General features: G+C 40.6%; 1 long non-coding RNA gene across 1 annotated transcript; it reads right to left on the minus strand.

Annotated features, from left to right (window-relative positions):
* Positions 1-1,080: 1,080 nt before the first annotated feature.
* On the minus strand, positions 1,081-10,583 carry LOC138481165 (uncharacterized). Its single transcript, XR_011274203.1, has 3 exons — positions 7,354-10,583; positions 4,281-4,373; positions 1,081-2,963 (listed from the first exon to the last, which is right to left on the minus strand). It is a non-coding gene; the product is annotated as an uncharacterized lncRNA (long non-coding RNA).
* Positions 10,584-12,215: the final 1,632 nt, after the last annotated feature.

Genomic DNA, 12,215 nt, shown 5'->3' on the forward strand with positions numbered 1-12,215 from the left:
GAATCATTGAAACAGAAGAGGTCAGTCAATGGCAGACCATCTTTCCAAGCACAACCATGCTGTCTGGAATGGTCTGGAAGGGTCTCTCATACAAAAGACTGAATCCACACTCTACCAGACAGGTAGCTGCATATTCCAGTACAAACTCTTTTCTGGCTGACTACAGCCCCATGTCCTGAGATTCAGGCATCCAGTAGTACAAGATGACCATTTCTCTCACACAGAAAGAGGGAGAAGGGATAGTCAGGTGTCCCCATAGGTATTTGAGGCAAACAAAGACAACCTCCATTATATGAAATGGAGGAGGGGCAAAAAGGACCTAGTCAGGTAAAATGTATTCTACCTTATGGGATGATTCTAAGCACTCAGACATGTTCTCAGTCAGGCTCCAAAATCTAGTAAAGCCAGCAAAATATCCAGTGAGCTACGTCATCGGGTAAAAAGAGGGGTTTCTACCTAACAAACATGACCACACATAGGCTGAAAGTAACTATAAATTAACCCTTACAAAGCAGATGTGGTCTTTGGTATCAGCATACCGTCATTCGTATAGCTCAGAGCAGGTACAGGTGCCCTTTGCACTGAGGGTACATCTAGACTTCTCTACATCATCTCCTCATAGAGTGTGTTGGCATAAGAGATTGAAGTAGAAGGGTGGCATGACACAACCCTTATGAACACCTCTGACCACTAGAAATGTCCCGGTACATTCACCCCTCGAACTAAAGCACCCTCTGTCCTTTGTGTTGTAGTATAAAATTTGGATCAAATAAAGTCAATCTGCAGGAACTTTCAGGTATGTTAAAATCTGTTCAGCATGTCAGCGGCTAAGGTAAGGTCCATGAATGCTGCAGTTTGCATTAAATGAATTTTTCAGAAGTGGGCCGATAAAGCAGACTCACACTTAAATATCTCCAATGTAATCGGAGCAAGGTCAAGACTTTTACTTGATGCTTAGGACACCATAATGAACTGAGGGCCCTGTTCCCCATCCTCCATCAATCACCAGGTATCCATGAACATTCCTCAGAGAGAGAGAGAGAGACAAGAGAAAAAAGAGACGTCTGGGAGGCTCTCAGCTATTTTTATTAGCTGTAGTTACAAGACACGGTCTGGACACACTCAGAGACATTTTGCCTTTCCCCTGCTTTTACAGTCTGGTGTACACCAAGCCCACATTAGTAAGAGCTGGCATCCTCAATTTTCTCTGACACACAAAACTGATAAGCTTATTTTAGACTTGGCTGGACACATTTATGACAGTTCTCAACTTCTGCCAAAAACACCTTCATCACATCAATGTCTACTCTTTATCCGATCTAATTTTGCGGTCCTGCCATGCTAGTTATACTGTTGGAGGAATAGATACACTATTATATGGTGGCAAATAATACAGCTGGTCTCTCAAAATGGTCTGCATAAAGCACATTGTGCCCTCCTCATTAAGAACATAGATACATGTTTCCATGTTTCCCTTGCTTTATCTGGCTTCATCATTAATCTTGCCTGCTTTTCCTGCCAAGTTCCAATGTTAACCTCACAAACCAAATTACTTCACTACAAGATGCTGCCAAATATAGTCTCCAATGTATCAGCATCAGTTGCTTGTCTGAAAACTCTTGGCATGAGTCATGGTTTTACACACCTGGCTTAAGACTGGACACCATTTTTTACTTGAGTTATCCATTTTGAAATATATTTTTGTCTGACACTGTATTAATTCTCCAGGGAGATATTATTTATTCATTTAAGCATCTCTCACTTTGTATCCCTTAGTCATAATATATCTTTACGCACTCATGGTATGTGAGTGATATTTAAAGCACCCTTCGTTTCCTGGGTAATCTTAACCAAAATATGCACAGTGCCATGTGCACTTTTTACCTTAAATAAAGGCACTATAATCCTCATTTCTGCAACAATAGAACCATTTGATCTACCTATCATGTTATGCATATTCAGTTGAGGGGGGAGGGGTTGGCAACCCCTAAACATTTCCCCCCTCTGGTTGATATCCGACCAGTGTTCAATATTCAACCACTACACCCAGCGTCCACGCTCCCCCATATGCAGTGTACCTAAGCATCCCTATCTCAGTCACCCCCTCAATGTAATGCTCTATCTGAATACGGGAGGTATCACAAACAACACATCTAAAGAATCAACAATGTCTTCAACCATATTGTATTCTCCTAATATAAGATATATATGTATCTCTTTTCTGTCAAAAGACCATTTCATATGTTTCTCCCTCTTTTAATCTTTGCATGTACGTATCCCCAAGCAATAACTTTGTTTGCTCATGTCTGGTTTCCACCCCGTTACCCAATTAAACATTAAAATAACATGCACAACAAGTGATTTCAGCCACCATGAGAATCGGGAGAGGTCATTTAGAACATTTGCTCATTCCTTTAGGGAACCCACCAATCCATTTTCTACTGTTCCTTCCACGTACAACATTTTATTATTTATTTAAATGTTTTTCTTCCTCCCACCCCATGACACTTCCTTGGTTCCTGCTCTCTCACCATGCACATTTATTTTCGTCTTCATCTTATTTGTCTTCCATCTGCACATCTTCCACCCGATTCTTTATTCATCTTATTCCAGGTCCAAGTCCAAGGACTTTCTCAATTAAGTCCATATTTTATTTGTATTTGTCCTTTGGGCCCCTTAATTCATAGGCTAGTATTTGTGGATTCACTGTTCTGTGACCACAGAGGACTCAAACTCTCAATCTTCTGATTTGCATAAAATAGTCAGTTGGGAGGCATTAGATTAGATTGTTTCTTGAGAATACAAGGATGGGGGAGTTTCATTAAAAAAGTCTTCAGTTTTAGTTGCAACTGGGCATGTGGCTCGGTCCCTCAAACCCATTTTCACAACAATATGGGTTTTTTCTCCCTGCTTGCAGTATCGGTTGCCATCAATCACCTGGAGTCCAGGTGCCGTCCGTCCATCTGTAATATAACAATTGGATGAGTCTCTTGAAGAACAAGTACATTTTTATCATCAGCACTGCCTCCCCAAACCTAAACCTTATAATAACAGTGTCCTTTTCATTTAAGCACTCCTATCTCCTAAAAACAATTGCTATAATTATAATAGTGTGGCTGCTTCTTTCTCCCTTTCCTGCATATCTTAATGTCACCTATGTTTCATATATACTGGCTGATACATTGGTGTGTTTATGACATGAGACCATAAAGCAGATACACATTTTTTTTATTTAATTGCCCCATTTTTTTATTGGCTTACATTCCATTTCTTTTTATAGTGTGCTTATTTTCTAAGTGACAAAGTAAAAATGTTCTCTGTGATTGTGTCATTCTTCACACCAGTAGAGTTTACATGGTCTCCTTCTTTAGTATGAAAATAATAAAAGACAAAACAAACAACATAACAAATTCAAATCATGTTTAAAAAAAAAAGGATGTGGTCTTCTTCAGTGGCTCCCCTTCTGTTTTCATAGCGTATCCATAGTTGATATGGTTTCTTGCCCCCTGTGCAAACAAAAATAGAGGCTAAGGCATGATAAGATGGCAAAGCAAACAGTTATTTCCTTAAAATAGGCCTTTGTTTTTCCTTTAACATGATGTTGCTGAGGTCCTCTCTTGGTGTCCTCAGCCCAATAAAATGCAGGATTGTTTCCTGAAAAATAAAATGATGGTGCACTTTGTCTCTTTTGAATTGTCATAAGTGTAGTGACGGGCCTGTTTTTAATCTATGCTGAAAATGTTCTCTGTACTTTTGAAGTCCTCCTCCTGATGGTGTGGGACTGTGGTCTCTTCTTTCTTTGCTGTATTTATTCTGTTGAGACTTAATTAACATTTTGTGTTGCCCTTCCTAAACTAATCTTACCTACTTGTGTTATTTGGAAACAAGCACTGATCCTATTAAGTACATGCAAGTGTGGCATATAGGCATAGACCTTTTTTCCTATCCTTAAAGTTTCATGCATTTGCCAAATGTACATATTTGACATTCCTTATCATCAGGATTATGAAAAGGTTACTCCACCTTTTAGCCAAAGATATTCTTCAATCTCTTCATTAGTTATGTCCATACTCGCATATACGTACTATTCTGTGCTCACACCTCTTTACACCTTTCTTGGGAAAAATGCTACCTATTTAAAAGAACTGTATCCCTTACTTCCTTTTTCTGTACTCAACTGGGTCTTCTTACTCCTAATAATGATTAATAAGGTTATTCACACACTTACTGTGTCAACTGGTACTTACCATTTCTATCTCTACTTGTCCACTAGTACTTACTTTTGTCATAATGTTTCTTCCCATTATATCGCTATACTCCACTAAGGCCATATAGACATCCCATGGTGCTCCAATAATTACTGTTTTTTTCATCTGTAATACATAAATCAACATCTTCATATAAACACAAACAATGTTCATGTTACTTACTCTTATATGTTATTTTGTGCAATTCTACTAAAAGTTCTCCCATACTGTTAGATCAATCTTGGCCATCCATACCTGCTTAGCCTTTCATTAATCGCATTTACACTAATCAATTTAAACAAGCACCATCCATTGCTGCTCATTGTTTGAAAATCTGAATATTTTATCCACACCTTCCTCCATGACCCGTGTCTCACAATGTTATTTTTTGTTCCTTTATTTACACCTTCGATCAACTTGTGTTTTTTGTTGCTTTAATATCCATTCATGCATCATTTTGTATTTACTTATTTATTTATTTCACCCCCTGGATTGACGTCAATCTTTTGGTTAGGAACTTCTTACTTCGGTCCTTTTAGTTTTAACTGTTTATCGTCATCTCATATTAATGAGTCTAAACACAACTTTTACATATTATATTTTACATATTATAATCCCTTACACGTGTGTACTTTTATTTTGTTCCACTATGTAAATTTTCTTCTCTTTCTGTTACCACTTCTGGGAATTTGATGCGCACTCTCCTACCTGGCATTGCCGTAGGGATCCTTATCACTCTTATATGAAGCTTTATAGTGTGTACCCTTCCTGTCTGTTCCTGAGCCTAAAAATTCAAAGTATCCCTATCTCTCTTCAATTTATAGTCTCCAAAAATCCAGCTACTCTTATATTGTGTTTCAGCAAGACATAATGTTCCTAATTGGTATTCCCACTGTAAAGCGAAAGCATCCTATATGTGTGTGTGTGTGTGTGTTCGCATTGCAGTATTGAATTAATTCTCTGGCTACCTAAATGTGTATTGATGTAAATGATCCATTGATTGCCTGTACTTACACAAGATTGTGTGTGTGTGCGTGTGTGTACGTGTGTGCATGTGTGTGTATGTGTGTGCGTGGATCTGTGGGTGTGTGTGTGTGTGTGCGTGTGTATGTTTGGGTGTGTGTGGGCATGTGTGCATGTGTGTGTGTGTGTCACTCCCCCTCTCCTTATAAGCATGTCATGACAGCTACTCTAACCTAATTATCTCTATTTTTCCCCAATCTCATGAAAAATGTCTTCTTTTTCATATCTCCAAATTCTACTTCTCTCTACTTCTCCCAATACATCAATTCATCATGCATAATAGTAATTCATATCATGCTCAATAATTGTGCCAAGCCTTCCTTGTTTTTCCTTGTCAGTTCCCAGCCTGCTTGTACTTATTCATGAATGTGTTTCATGTAAACAAAACCTGCAAAAAATCTAAATAATGCACTCCTTATTCTTGAAAATCCTACTAATCAGCATGTGTGCTCCATAACGAATACCTCTTTAACCCAATGGCACACTCCTTTATATGTTCAGGCCTTAAAAATACTGTGATTCATGTGTCTTCATAACTAATCCCTAAACTGGTGCATGTTATCTCCTTAGTTATTTACTGAGATCTCTCCTCAATACAACTGTTAAATATATCATGCTTTTGTTATCTATATTGTGTGTAACCTTAGCCTTGGTGCATCTGAGAGTACTTCCTCTCATTACTTAATGCTTCCCCATTCTAAATACAAACATTTGCATCAATACATGCACTTTTAACATTGCTTCTGAAAAAGGTGTTTTATCTTATTAATTCTTGTTATTCCCCATAAATATTCACTGTGCTTAATCTAGTATCATTTACTATTGTATTAATCTACTTTTTAATGTAATTTGCACTCATAATTACATTTTTATTTTCGGCAACATATTTCACAAATGATGTAATTTTAAGCATTTTTTAATGCATCTATGCTGTGCAGTCGGAGATACTTTCCCCCCTCTTGAAGCTTGTCTAATTTGCTGTGGCTTTGGTGCATATGCTTGAGTCTGCATGTGTAATATCATAATGACTCTGTATTGTATTGTGGTGCATATCCCATGCTCCCTCTCTCTGTCCTTAATTACCAATATTCTCACTATTCTGGTTACTTATAGCACTCTCCTGTGCTTTCATTTGAAATCGCTGTCTTACTTTTGCTCTCCTGATCATTTTGTGTCCCTTTCTCATTCTCCTCTCCTTCTGTAATCACTTTCCCATGTCCTTCTGCTGATGTTTCAGATTCTTGAAAATAAACTGTGTGCATCTGCTCTTCCTTTTGGTAGCGCACTGAAACATTTTAGCAAAGCACCTTTCCCTTTTTTCCCAATTATTTTCCATTAATGCATCTAGATTCTTTTTTTAAAATTGTTTCTTTCCATTGCCTTTTTCTCATCTGTGTAATTGGACATGCATGCTTTATGATATATGCTCTTTCAAAATGTCCCATTTATCACTAATAACAAATGCCTATTTTGCTCAAAAAAAAAGGGGTGATCTAGTGTGTCCTTCACAGAGAAAGTATCTAGCATTAACTTCAAAATAACTAACAAACACTTTAAAATGGGAAGTGACTTGTGTGACTTTAGACAGTGACCTAATGGCACCACCCTAGTTCACATATGTGGCATGACTATGGATAATTTCTAGTATAAAACAGTAAACTCACAATATGGTTTAGTCACATATAGTTTCCTTGGCAAAACAACAATCTTTCAAAATATATACCTTTGCTTAACTAAACAACCAGGGGTTTAAGCTTCCCAAAATGTCATGTTATTCAATCAAGTGCTTCTCTAGCACCTGGCTTCAACAAAATATGCACAAATACCAAGAAAAAATGCTATTCTCAAAACCTACCCAATTATCAATTTCTTTAACTGGTGTTTGCCATATGAACCTACAGCTGAGCTTCCATACTAAAAAAAAACAAGCATTACATGTTTGTATCACAAACTGTTTTATTCATTTTCTGTTGTCTCTGTCTTTCATAATACATACCATAATTCATAGATTCCAGGTATGCTATGCTGACGGTCATAAGGCGCCTATGACAAAAATGAGAAAATACTGCAGTTTGTCACTCACCTTATCATCTTTTTCAGGCATCTCCCCCTGTCTGCAAGCAGATCACCATGAACCCTGTGTCCTTGTCCCTGAATCTTATGAAAGACTATGCCCCCACGTTGGCTGTGCCACTTGAACTGAGGGCCCTGGTCCCCATCCTCCATCAAACACCAGGCATCCATGAACATTTCTCAGAGAGAGAGAGAGAGAGAGAGAGAAGAGAAAATCAGATGTCTGAGAGGATCTCAGCAGTCTTTATTAGCTGTAGTTACAAGACACACGCTGGACACACTCAAATACATTTAGCCTTTCCCCTGCTTTTATAGTCTGGTGTACACCAACTCCACATTAGTCATAGCTGGCATCCACAATTTTCTCTGATGCACAACTGATAAGCTTATTTTAGACTTGGCTGGACACATTTATGACAGTTCTCATCTTTTGCCAAAAACACCTTCATCACATCAATGTCTACCTTTTATCTGATTTTCGCTGTCCTGCCAAGTTAGTTAGTGCCTTATACTGTTGGAGAAATAGATAAACTCTATTATATGGTGCCAAATAATACAGCTGGTCTCTCAAAATGGTCTGCATGAAGCACACTGTGCCCTCCTCATTAAGAACATAGATAAATGTATCCAAGTTTCCCTTGCTTTATCTTGCTTCATCATTAATCTTGTTGGCTTTTCCTGCCAACTTCCAATTTTAACCTCACAAGCCAAATTACTTTACTGCAAGATGCTGCCAAATCTCCAATGTATCAGCCTATGTTGCTTGTCTGAAAGCTCTTGGCATGAGTCATAGTTTTTCAGACCTGGCTTAAGACTGGACACCATTTTGTAGTTGAGTTATCCATTTTTAAATATATTTTTGTATTAATTCTTCAGGGATTTATTTATTTAAGCATCTCTCACTGTTTATCCCTTATTCATAATATATCTTTATCCACTCATGGTATGTGTGTGATATTTAAAGCACCCTTAATTTCCTGGGTCATCCTAACCCAAATGTGCGCACTGCCATGTGCACTCTTTACCTTAAATAAAGGCCCAATAATCCTGATTTCTGCAATAATAGAACCACTTGATCTACTTATCATGTTATCTATACTCAGTTGAGGGGGGAGAGGTTGGTACCCCTATACAAAAGCAGGTGTTCTCATCACCTCATCTAAAGAAAAGTTGAAAATTACCCAAAGGAGCTGTACCAAAAGTTGCATAGCTTTTATATATAAGACACTTAATTCTACGACTTTAATTTGGGAATTTGGGAATGCCTTAGATTATGATGGTCAATTATACAATTCCTTAACCCCTTAACTGCCATGGGTTTTCCCCCCCAGTGCCAAGGCCTTGTTTGGTGATTTTGGTATGTCGCCATTCTATGCCTTATAACTTTTTTGTTACATGAGATAACCCGGCCAAATTTGGCCCCTTTTTTCCCACATGTAGGCAGTCATAACGCCACCAAGGAATCCTAGTTTGCGGTAGGGGGGTGAGAGAAAATAATCAGAAAGGGAGAACATTTTGGGTTTTTTCAAAAAATGACAATAAAATGATGTACAAAGAAGCCTTTGGTTCTTTCCTTGTCAGTGCTAGGAACAAATGGTTTGCTGTGTTGAATTCCCAATTTTCCAGGCTTTCAAGAACAGGTTTAGTAGAAACCAAAAAAACATATTTTGATATGCTTATCAACCGTTTTGTGAGAGGTAGGTGATTTTGGCCTTTTTTTCCAATAGGACATGCGTGGACGGAATGGAAGAAAAGGGTAGGAAATCTGAATGGGAGGACACAAAGGCATACATTTCTGAAAAGTAGACAAAATTCCAAGTTTAGGAAGGGGTGATTTGGGCAGGTCAGGCAACAACTATGTAGGGAAAAATTCCATAGTTTGTAGAAAAAGCGGGAAAATGACAGAAAAAAGGTATGTGATGGACATGGTTGGCCCGGTAAGGCAATGGCTTCTGTGAATTTTGAGAAAAGTAATGCTCTGCTACATTCCCCCGACTCTTCCAGTTAGGAAATCACACATGTTTTGTAACGTTTCACAAAACAGGCAATACCACAAGCCATGGAACTTAGCATGTGCAAATAAGGAAAACAAATGTGGTGAGGAAGGGCAAGCATAACTTTTTTGAAAGAGCACAGGCAGACCTTTTGAAGGTTAGGTGACTTGTGCAGGTTATAAAAGTGTATAGTGCCTAAAGCAGCGACTAAATGTAGGTCACATTTGGGAAATTAAAGGGTTGTGTAACAAAGGGCAGCACCAAATGGGTCAAAAAGTTATGAAAACCATGCAAACACAACAAATGTCATACCTTCCCGCGTTCCCATAGGTGTCCCAATGAAAACGGTACGTCACATGTGTGGTTGCACCTACATTGGCGAAATGGGAAAAGCCTAAAACCCTGGTAACCCCAAGTCTTTCAGCAGAGCAGATTTTCAGGAATTTTGCTCATTTGGACAACCTACACATTTGAGCCTAGGGTGTCGAAGCCAGCAAGGAAAACAGGGAAACCCATGCGTTTCCAAAAAAAGGACACCCGTGGGAATCGACAGAGGTCTCACTTGCATGAATCGGCCCCAAACTTATTACCTACAACCCGCAGCAAAGTCCCAAATGATGTAAAGAAAACACAATTTTCGCACATTTCAATCTGCTCACCCACCGAAACACACCGCCAACAACACATGTCCTACCTTCTCGCATTCCCACAGGTGTCCCGACAAAAACGGTACCTCACATGTGTGGGTGCACCTACCTGGACGCAAAGGGAAAAGTCTAAAACACTGATAACCCCAAGTCTTTTGGCAGATGAGATTTTCAGGAATTTTGCTCATGTGGACAACCTACAGATTTGGGCCTAGGGTGTCGAAGCCACCAAGGAGAACAGGGAACCCCTTGCATTTCTGAAAAGAAGACACCCATGGGCACCCGCCTTTCCACTAAAAACATCCATGGTGGTTTAGTGGCCCCCTCAGACCAACCCAAAACAAGTTATAATTTTTTTTTAATTATTTTTGTTTTGCCCCTTTCCTAGTGGCAGATGAGCACATTATGCCCATCTGCCCCCAGGGTGTCAAAACATACTGCCCCATGCATTGGGGGGCCATTCCAAAGTTTCCTGGTGGCCCTCCCCCACCACCCCAAATGGCTGGGGGGGCATCTCATGTACTCCTTCCTAGGGGCAGATTGCACCAGCAATCAGCCCCCAGGGAGGGCTACATGAGATGCCCCCATCCAGTTGGGGTGGGGAGAAAGGGCCACACCCATGTCCACTGAAAACATCCATGGTGGTATAGTGGCCCCCCACACCCATCCAAAACAAGTTATAATTGTTTTTTTGTGCCCCTTCTCTAGGGGCAGATGGACATATGTGTGTGCCCATCTGCCCCCAGGGAGGGGCAAAACATACTGGCCTTTGCCAATATTTCTGGTTGCGTCTCACCCCCACTCCAAATGGATGTGGGCCATCTATTGTACCCCCTCCTAGGGGCAGAAATCTGCCCCCAAGGAGGGCTACATAACCCCCCATCTACTTAGGATGGGGGAGAGGGCCACCCCCCCTTTCAAGCACAAACAATCCTGGTAGTCTAGTGGGCCCCCTGGGTCCTCCCACCCCCACCCAAATCAAGTTATAATAGTTTTTTGTTTTTTTGTTTTGCCACTTCCCTAGGGGCAGATGGGCACATGTGTGGCACATGTGTGTGTGTGCCCATCTGCCCCCTGGGGGGGCAAAATATACTGCCCCAGGTTTGGGGGGGCCCTGTGCCAATATTTCTGGTGGCCTCTCCCCCCTACCCCAAATCGATGGGGGGCATCTCATGTAACAAGAAATCTGCCCCCAGGGAGGGCTATATGAGTGCCCCCCATCCACTTAGGGTGGGGGGAGAGGGCCACACCCCCTTCCAAGGCACAAAAAATCCTGGTGGTCTGGTGGGACCCCCCACCCCCGACCCCTCCACCCCCACCCAAAACATTTTTTTTCAATACGTATGGCCCCATGCTTTGGGTGACAGGGGGGATAGGGCTGCTTACTGTAAGCAGCCCCCTCCTCCCACATCACAAACAGATCCCTGGTGGTCTAGTGGCATTGCTGGGCACGGATCGAGCGCTCTGCGCCCGATCTGTGCACAGCAATGCTTGAAAAAAAGGTGTCATTGGAAAGGGGAGCGTCTCCCATTTCCAAGGACACTTCCTTCGATCTGAACGGCACAATAGCCATTCAGATCGAGGGAGAGAAAGGTGGAGACTCACCCTCTCATTTTCAGTTTCATGGCGGTGTGCATTACGCACGCTTACGTGAAACTGAAAGAAATCCAACCCCAGGGCCATGAGGAGGGACCTACCCCTCACATAGACCAGGGGGTGGATTTAAGTTTTGTGCGATCCCTGCTTTGCAGGGATCGCACAAAACAAGGTGCCAAAGCACTGCAAACATAGTGTCAAGGACAAGATACCTCGCCCTTGGCACTTGAGGGGTTAAATGGCTTGCAATGTGTCTTTATCAAAATGTAAGTAGTACAACATTACACCCATAACCTTGAGAATATGTCCCAATCCAATCAATTCTTCTTGCCATGATAATGTCATGAGACTTGATACCATTCATTTTGATGTTAGTGAGGAGATAGTGGATAGATTTGTGATTCAGTACCAAAGTGTCCTATTCATCTGCAGACTGGTTTTGAGATGCATTCACAAAGATCAGACAAATAGGACCTGCCACCAGAGAAAGGTTCAGCCTTACTTAAATTATTTGGGAATTCTAAGATGCTATTATATGCTCCCCTACCATGATTATTTCAGTGCACTTGGTTTCTGGTCATGCACACTCACACAGACCCATTCCTTCCACTTCTAAAATTCTCCAGAAACAGAAA

The sequence above is a fragment of the Ambystoma mexicanum genome, chromosome 5p, assembly GCF_040938575.1.
Source record: "Ambystoma mexicanum isolate Mex_15411 chromosome 5p, UKY_AmexF1_1, whole genome shotgun sequence".
Classification (NCBI taxonomy): domain Eukaryota; kingdom Metazoa; phylum Chordata; class Amphibia; order Caudata; family Ambystomatidae; genus Ambystoma; species Ambystoma mexicanum.